Consider the following 9,333-nt stretch of genomic DNA (forward strand, 5'->3'; position numbering starts at 1 on the left):
AGCAGATCTATCAAAGATTCCCCAATGAGAGGCTCAAGTGAGCCCCCCTCCCCAAGAAACCTTCCCCTGGATGGCTCTATCTGAGTTTACAGAATGTGTTCTGGAGAGGACCTTGGGCTCTGGGGCACACTGATCCCTGGCTACGAAGCTTCTAAAATGTTGAGTCTCTCAGCTTGACAAACAAGTCCAAGAATGTAGGCAAAAGCACTGAGAATACAGAAGTTGTAAAAAGGTATAACACGGGTATAAAAGAAAAGGCAAAAAATCTTCATGGCATCAGTTGTATCTGTCTTTAATTTACATCCCAAAGACATAAGATTTATATCCCACAATCCTATTCAGCATTGTGTAGTCCCTTTTTTTCCTCAGTCTGGTGGAAAACTCTTACTGGTTTGCTGTGAGCATCTGTTGGTACACAGTGATACTCTTTAAGCTGTTCACTAGACAGATCTTAAAATGGGAACTGGATCTCCCAGAAGGCACAATCAGCACAGATAGCAAAGTAGAACCTAATAAAGTATATAATAAAATTTTTGCCTTAAATAGACTGCAGCTTCTTGGAAAACTGGTAAACTGGTATTGTTCTCCTTCAAATTTTGATGACCATAGAAATGAATCCACATTGTTAGTATTTTTATAACTTTATATCTGAAAAAAAAAGTTAGGAGACCTTAAAAAACCTGACTGCTTGGATTTAGTACCTTGAAGTTAAGTTCCTTGGCAGCAGTTTTAAAGTTTCACAGAAAATGTGGGTAACATAGGTTGATAGTGTGCGGAAATGTAAAAAAAAAATTTTTGCCTCCTATTTATCTTCCAATTGAGGAAGATTTTTACAATGGGATAAAGAGAACAACATGGGGTTCATCGGGTGGAGTGTGGGCAGCAGGTGAGGGAGGGGATCCTGCCCCTCTGCCCTGCCCAGCTGAGGCACCTCTGCAGTGCTGGGGCCAGTCCTGGGCTCCTCAGGACAGGAGAGACCAGCAGCTGCTGGACAGGGTCCGGGCGAGGCCGCAGAGAGGATTTGGGCTCTGGAGCAGCTCTGGGATGAGCAGAGACTGCGGGAGCTGGGCCTGGCCAGGCCGGAGAAGGGAAGGCTGAGAGGGGATCCCATCAATCCATACAAACACCTCCGAGGGTGCCAGAGGATGGTGCCAGGCTCTGTTCCGTGCTGCCAGGGACAGGATGGGGAGCAGTGGCCATAAAATAAACCACACCGAGTTCCAGCCCAGCAGGAGGAAGAGCTTCTGTCCATGGAGGGGCAGAGGCCTGGAACAGCTGCCCAGGGAGGGCCTGGAGTGTCCCTCTCTGGAGACATCCCAAGGCCAGCTGGACACGTTCCTGTGCCACTGCTCCAGGGGACCCTGCCTGGGGTTGGGCACTGGGCTGGGTGAGCTCCAGAGGTGCCTTCCAACCCCAGATACCCTGGGATTCTGGGAATCTGTAAATTCAAACTTTCAGCCTCATGGAATGTTGTCAGACAAACCTGAAGATATCTGGGCGTATTCTGAAAAGAGCTTGTTCTCCTTGCCTGTCTCCACACACTTAGGAATGTTCTTTTTTGTGGTTTACAACCCTTACACCCTGATTAGTCCAATTATGTCTTGCACTTATTACAGTGTTTCAACTGATTACTCATTTTTCTTGCTGCTCATCCTGTTGCCCTCTTGGGTTTTGTAGGAGAAGTCTTGTGAAAATTTTTTTCCCTTTTTTACACGGGCCTGGTATTGCCGATATATGTGACAGTAAGACCAAGGAAGAGTAAATGCTTCCATGATCAAGTATTGGACTTCTGCCCCTTGTTCAGTGCGTGTGACATGGACTAACCCTCTTCTCTCCAAAATCTTTTCTCCCAAAAGGAATGTGGGATGCACTCTGCACAGCTGCTTTTTCTCCTGGAGAGAGAAATACTATAAAATTGGCTTCCTTTCATGTCAGGAGAAGCATTTTTTTCAAGTATGTCCTTAACTGTAGTGAAACAAGATGATTAGGAGGAAAAGGGTGAGGGAAAGGTGAATCTTCTATCGGTGTAATTCTAAAGAAAGGGCCATGGCAGAGAAACTTTTCCCTTGTAAAAATTACTTATCTGTGCAAATATTCTTATGTTCCTATTAAAGTTTTGAACTTTATTGCCTGTCCGCCGACTGTGGTATCTATTACATGTGCCATTTGTCTGCCTTTGAATGTTGCACATCTGTTGAACTCAAGGCATATTAAATTTGAATTAATGCCACCAACACACTAATTATTTTTTCTAAGTTCAGTTTTAGACTATTCTCTGCTTATATCTTCATAGAAGTCAAATTGCAAGCATCACATCAAGCTGCTTGGTTTGCCTCCATCTATGCTTTGACCAATCACCCAAAGACTATTTTGAGAAGTAGAAACATTGAACAATATTTTATTGACAACACTGACAAAAATAACATTTCAGTGGAGAAAGCATAATTTATTTTTTGGGTTTATAATAGATGGTTCCTCTAGCAAGTACTGACATCTCAGTGCTGTTCTTGGGTGTATGGTTTGGGGTTTTTGTGCACTGAGTCAGACATTTGTATCCTGTTGTTGTTACCGTTACAAGGTAGAAAATGTTGGATACGCAATATAATCATCAAATAAATGGATTTTTGTAGCGATTTTTCAGATTGCAGCACCTGAAGGTTTATTTTGACTGGTAAGAATATCCCTGAAAAGTCAAAGCAATATTGCCAATGTGGAGTGACATAGCTCTAAATCTGCTCTGTTGAGAAGGTCAGACATCTCAGAATTTTATGAAGTAGGAATTTTTCTGAGAGAGATACAGGCATTTATTTTGAATCTAAGAGTTTTGCTCATATTGCAATGACCTTTGTGAGTTTCTGTTAGTAAAAGGATTTTGGCTTTACTTGTGCAGTCACACTCTTCTGCAGAAGCTATTTAAGAAATACATGAACCTGAAAGCTGGGCAAACCAATGTGAGATCTAAAAGGAAAGAGATTTAAAAGGAAAGAGATTTAAAAGGCAATAGTTCATTTCTGAATCTTTCCAATACTGACATTATTAATTACAATAATTAAAACTGTACTGATGAGCCAGTCCTCACCAGATCTTCTCACCTGCAATTTTTGGCCGTGAAAGAGGAGGAGCAGGTTGATTTGTCTGAGGAAGGATTGTGGTTTATTTTTCTGGTGTAACTGAAGGGAGGATATCCCAAGCCTTAGTCCGTCCTGAATCAGTGTTGTTACCACCATCTAGATCTCCATATACCCCTGAAAAATGAGTAGTTCAAATAAGGACTTAGTAGGAATTACATTTTAGAAAATGTCCAGTTTTATCCACCTAGGTAAAACGATGTTGTGGGTACATTTTACAAATCCTTTTCTGTTTTTAAAGGTGAAAAGTGGACACAGAATAAGATTCAGCTGAGTATCTGCAAATTAAGCTGATTTATGCAAGCCTGGAGAGCTCCTAGGGAGTGTCTGGTTAGAAGTTGTGTAAAACTAAAAATAGAGAAGTGAGTCCAATCTCATATGTTTAATATATTTGCATAAGGACAGCTGTTGGTTCCATGGAACTGGTGAATTTTGATTTAAGAACATAACTACTGCACCTCTACTCAAAATGTTGCAGCTTGTACAAATTTACCAGATTTGTTATTCCAAATGCAATGCAACATTACAAAGCACGTAACACCAGTACATTTTACATGCTGATATTTGTATTTTAGCTGGGAATTGCTGCTGTATTGATTTTTAAAATAATTTCTCTACAACCATTTCTTGTAATGGTTGAATTTTATTTAAATAAAATAGCAAGAAAACTGTTTTAGTATCAAGTTAAGACTAAATGTTCTTTTTGTTTGCTCTCACAAACTCCCACAAAGGTGTGCCCAGGATTTTATGATGGATTGGGCTGTAATTTTCTTTACTTCTTTCTTTACACTGTTTTTCAGGCTATTCTCAGTGGAATCTAGTTACCTACCGAAATAGAAAAAATTCCCACATTTAGTTTATTTATAGGTAATATATTTTGTACCATTTTATGACCAAATAATAAGAAATGCTTTAATTGCCATTAAAGAATGTGGATAACATCAGGTGGTTCAATAAAATTCTGTGAAAACAGAAAGCATTTTGTTTTTTCTGTTTCAAAGCTGATAGATATTTAAAAAATTTTAAAATGCAGCTAATGAATATTTATATAATTAATATGCATCTCAGATTTAATATTTAGCTCCTCAGTTACTTAACCTTTTACATATTTTTATTTCTTATGCAGCAGATTCACACTCTAAGAAGTAGCCATTAATCTAGTCCAAAACAACTTGCACAGCTTATGTATTCAATATTCACTGAGCACTTGGAACCTAATTTCAGGTTACAGAGCAGTGCTTGTCTGCATGTGTGCAACTGCCTTAAGTGAGATATACAGATGAATTTGGGGCAGCTACTTCAATAAATGTTACTTTTCTAATTACAGGAAAAAAACAAAAACCCAAACAAAATCGAATCAAGGGAATGTTTGGTAACCTTTCACTGTGGATATGACAATGTAGTTATTCCAGGATTTGGTGCATTTCATAGGATCAAAGAATTATAGAATGGTTTGAGTGGGAACGGACCTTAAAGCCCGTCCAGTGCCACCCCTGCCATGGGCAGGGACACCTTCCACTGTCCCAGGCTGCTCCAAGTTCTATCCAACCTGGCCTTGGACACCTCATTTTTGTATATTCATAACTAATTAATTATTAAAGGCACACAAAATCTCATGGCCTGTACCTGATCAGAGTAAAGGATGCTTTTTTGGCACTTTTGGATGTTTTCTTAAGCCAGGTTTTCACAGGTGGGGTGCTGGATGCAGCACTCTGAACATGGGTGTTTCTGCCAGGGGATGTTCTGCAAACTGTCAGATTTACTCCCAGTTTTGGAAATGAGTTTTTGTTAAATGAAGAAATTTCTAACACAAAAAAAGAAAAAAGGAATAAATCTAAGTTACAGTAGAAAACTCAGTTAAATTTTGCAGGTGTTCTTGGTCGCAAAATTTAACTGAGAGCAGAACATAGGCGACAGAACATCTGTAAACATTACAGCAAAGACTTTTGAGGTCAGGTGAGATGGATAACACCTCAATGTCACGTGGAAGGAACTCTGCCTGAATTCTAGGCTGCTTTAAAGGAAAATCATGTAGCTCACTGAGTCATTATTGCAGGTGGGGCTCTCGAAACCATTTCATACTTGTTTTCCTACATCTCTTCCTAATTCCACTGAGTGATAATTGTTCTCAGTTCAGCCAGAAAGCAGCTCTTAAATGGATGTAATATTTCAGGTGGAGCTGGGAGAATTTGAAATGATGCCAGATTCTAAAATTTAGGAGCTCTCATTTGTGGAGAATTGCTCACAAACAATATTACACATGTAAAGTTTTGTTGGGTGAGTACTCACTTCTGTGGCAATCTCATTAAAATTACCTCATAAATCACCTGAAGAGGAGGGTGAGGTCAGAAAGTCAGTAATGATCTCTGAGCATCCAGATCTGTACTAAGTACTGTTCTTTTACGTGTTGTAGTAACACATAAGAACTCTGGATCAGTTCTTTATTTTCCACAAAATATGTTTCATATCTTGAAAGAATTATGGAAGCTTTCAGATTAGCTTGCGTAAGTGCAGTTCTCCCTTCACTGCAATTGAGAACAAAGATCCTCAACAACTATTTCCTGAGTTTCTTTGAACTGCTTAAATCCATGATTTAGTGACAATTTCAAAGCCTCGATGAGACATTTTAATGAGAAAATCTGCATACTTGTGTAATTATTTTCTTTTTTTTTTTTTTTTTTTTTCAAATAGTGAGTGCCCCAGAGAAAAATAGCATAAAGCAATGGATGATATCTGTGGATTGTCCTGCATTGTGGTGTGCAAAGCCCTGATGTTCTGACTGTGGCAAATTTCTTCATTACCTTGAGGAGTAGTACTGTCACATAGATGTATCCATGTGGATTCTGCTGTGCTTTTGGATGACTTTCTTCTTGCTGTTGCTGTTGATTTTTGTTTGTTTTGGTTTATTTTGTTAGGCTTTTTTTGTTTGCTTTGGAAGAAGACATTTTAATATTAAATTAATATTAATTGCCAATTAATAAGGGGAATTCTTGGGAAGGTATTTTGTCCAGCATACTTGCATGCTCCCATGCTCCATTTACATTCCAGTCAGCCTGTGGAGGTCTTCATCTTGCATAAATAACCCAAGAAGCTCTATTAACAGCAGACATTTCAAAATAAATGATGTATCATAACATGAGTATACAGTACCTGTACTTGTGATTAAGCTAACTTCATAATTAAAGACACAGATCCCTGAAATTCACCACAAGAAAATAGTTTTGTGAGGGGGGAAGATGCAAACCCCAAAGCAATCTGGCAAAAACTAGAATGGATTAAACCAGTCTGATTGAAATATCTGGTGCACAATCAAAAAATCCAGTCTGTAAGTTTGAAGCCTCATCAAAACCTCATTAACTTTAATGAGACTTATAATATGCATTCGAGGAGACAGATTGTGAGGTTGAGGCTCAAATTAATACAGAGTTGTTGTATGACAACTTACTAATAACATTAATCTTTCCACGACCTGTTCTGACAGGGTATTTTGTGAGGAAGACAAGACTTCACTTTTTTTCTTTTCCAATTGGAGGAATTTTTTGCCATGGACCTGATTGCCTGGGGGGAAATCTGTCAGATTAACTCCTGCGGGCTTGCGGGGTCACCTGTTTTATCTCGTTTCATACTGGTGGGGTGTTTGCATCAACAGGGTCCATGCTGAAAACATATTTGGGTTCACTCCTTTGGAGATGAGATTCTTCCATGGCCACAGGAAGAGCCTGGTCATGTGAAATGAGTTTCCTACTGCTGCCATTTTGTCAACCACACCCTTCCAAGGAAGGCAGAAGGATGCAAAGGGGTCACTGCAAGTGAGGAAACAGAGAGGACGAACAAAACACATTCCCAAATTACATTCTGAGTGTTCCTAAATAGATGCAAATAGCACAGTATAATTGTAATATTATTATTTTCTCCTCAGAAGCTCTTGTAATATTTGCTGGATAATTGTGAACTCCACATAATCAGTCCCCAGGGGTCCTGTGTAGATTTAGAGTGAAATCAAATATGGGCCCTATAAAGATCATCAGAAGTCAGGACATGATCAGATTAATTGTCACAGTTTTTCCTTCGAGTTTTATTTTGGCCAGTTTTGGAACCTCTGGTTCAAAATGAGAAGTGACAACTTGGGTAACCAACCAGTACAATTATCAATTTAATTTTAGTTAAAGCATTAATTTTTTTTTTTCTTTTTCAATTCTCTCCCCATCTTTTTTTCTGGTCATTTACTGCAATGTTCAGATGGTTTTGGGTGTCTTAAGAGAGAAATTGGATTCTGTAAATATGTTTTGCTTTCCTCTGCCCTCCTCACTGCAGTTTCAGTAACATATTCATATTGCATGCTTCATGGGGCCTCTAAATTAAAAAAAAAAAAAAAAAATTATTGTAAAAACAATTAATTGCTTTCTTTTTGCAAAGTAATTATTAAGAAGGAGGCACCCAGGAAGGTCTCACTGTTGTGCCTGTCACTCTTGCTGGTTACTATGACTGATGCTGTATAACATTCCCTACAACTGTTGTTTAATGGGGATGGATGATCTGTTAGATAAATTATATTTGTGAACTTGACTGTTTGTTTGACTCCTTGGACTTTAATAAATATAACAAGTAAGCTTCAGAATTATTTTTTGTCTCTGCAAAGAAACCAAAAAAACCAACCAAACAAAAAAACCCAACAACATTTTTTAATCTCCAGTGTTTGTGTTGGGCTTTTTTCTGCCCCTTTGGTACCTGGCTACTGTCACACTGTGGCTTCTTTCTGTGTTTAATTAGCACCAGAAAAGTTCGGCCCCTACGTAACACATCGTACATCATCAGTGTTTCTGGCAAAATCTAGAACTGTAATTGAATTGTGTTGTCTACCTCAAAGCTTTGGAAAAATCAAGAATTGTTTCACATCATGACTCAAGATTAAGTCATTATTTGTTCTTCTTATTTTGAAAAGGAGGAAATACTTTAATGTGCCCTTGATTTTCTTAAATTTCTTGATTCTGTTTAGGATCATCTCTGTTCTCCAAACTCACATATGAGTTATAAATTTAATGTTATAAAGAAGACTGCCAGACATGAGAGGTACACTCAATTCCTTGCTTGTATTGAGGTTTTTAGAGAAAACACTAAAACCTCTAAAACTAAAACCTAAAATTTGGGACAAACATTTCAGTCAATGCTGTGTGGGAGGACAGTCAATAGCCACATTAGACTTTCATTGTCTGTCTGACAAAGAACTGAGTCATATCTGCATTTTAGTTTTGGCAAAGTTTGGAAATTGTCTTGCTTGTTTGATAATTGCATTTTCTTATGCTGTGACTTGAGTGTGTTGAGATTTGTAATTTTTTTTCATCCAATTGCACCAATTTCCAATTCTTTAAAAGAAGACTGTCCTAAGGTATTTTTCTGAAAGGGCCAGTTAAGACTAGCTCATCCAAAAACTGATGTTACATTTATATTAATGCAAATATGTCTGCTGGTAGGATCGTGTTTGAAAGAACAAGACAAACCAAACCAAAACAGAACCAAAAAAAAAAAAAAAAACCCAAACAAAACAACGATATAAATATATGATAATTTTGTTGCCTAGAAGTATATCTTGGGTAAGTGGACTGATAAAAAAAGGATACAATACTTTATTCCAACCTGTCTGTTAGGCTGGGTGGTACTGGGTTGACATTGAAAGAGCTGGGGTTTTAGCTTTAGCGGTCCACATGCCTTTTCTGTGATGAGTTATCAGCAAGAATCATTCACGTGCAATGGATAACAGATTAGATTATTGCTTTGTGTGTCCTTGCCTGTCTCCTCAAAAAAATGAAAAAAACAGACTCCGTGAAAAAACAAAATAGTTTAAGAGTTCTACACCTGTATCCACAAGATGCAGTTGGGTGTTCTGTGCAGAATTTCAAGGATTAAGAGCTCATAAGCAGCATTTGGAATGGCTTAAAAATGTAGTTAATGCTGTGCTTTCATCTCACACATCAGGCTCTCATGGCAACCCTGGAGAGTTATGAATTTCATCATAAATTACCATGATTCATCATACTAATCGTATTTCATCATAAATTGCTCTGATTGTTCATTATTTCAGCTGTAGCTTATATGTTTTTTGGACTTCACTGAAGATGCAATTACTTACAGAAAGTCACTTGTCACCTCTTATTGTATTAATGATAAATTAAATTCTGGAGTCGTTGCAGTGATTTGTTTTTACAAA

The 9,333-nt window shown here is 38.1% G+C and overlaps 1 long non-coding RNA gene across 1 annotated transcript in view; it reads left to right on the forward strand.

Moving 5' to 3' along the window:
• LOC108447747 overlaps positions 1 to 8,671 on the forward strand; it is a 15,815-nt gene extending 7,144 nt beyond the window's left edge. The window contains exon 2 of the long non-coding RNA XR_001863427.1: positions 5,820 to 8,671. This is a non-coding gene — a long non-coding RNA (uncharacterized LOC108447747). The remainder of the gene's footprint in view (positions 1 to 5,819) is intronic.
• Positions 8,672 to 9,333: the final 662 nt, after the last annotated feature.

This window comes from Corvus brachyrhynchos, unplaced genomic scaffold (genome assembly GCF_000691975.1).
Source record: "Corvus brachyrhynchos isolate BGI_N302 unplaced genomic scaffold, ASM69197v1 scaffold376, whole genome shotgun sequence".
NCBI classification, from domain to species: Eukaryota; Metazoa; Chordata; class Aves; order Passeriformes; family Corvidae; genus Corvus; species Corvus brachyrhynchos.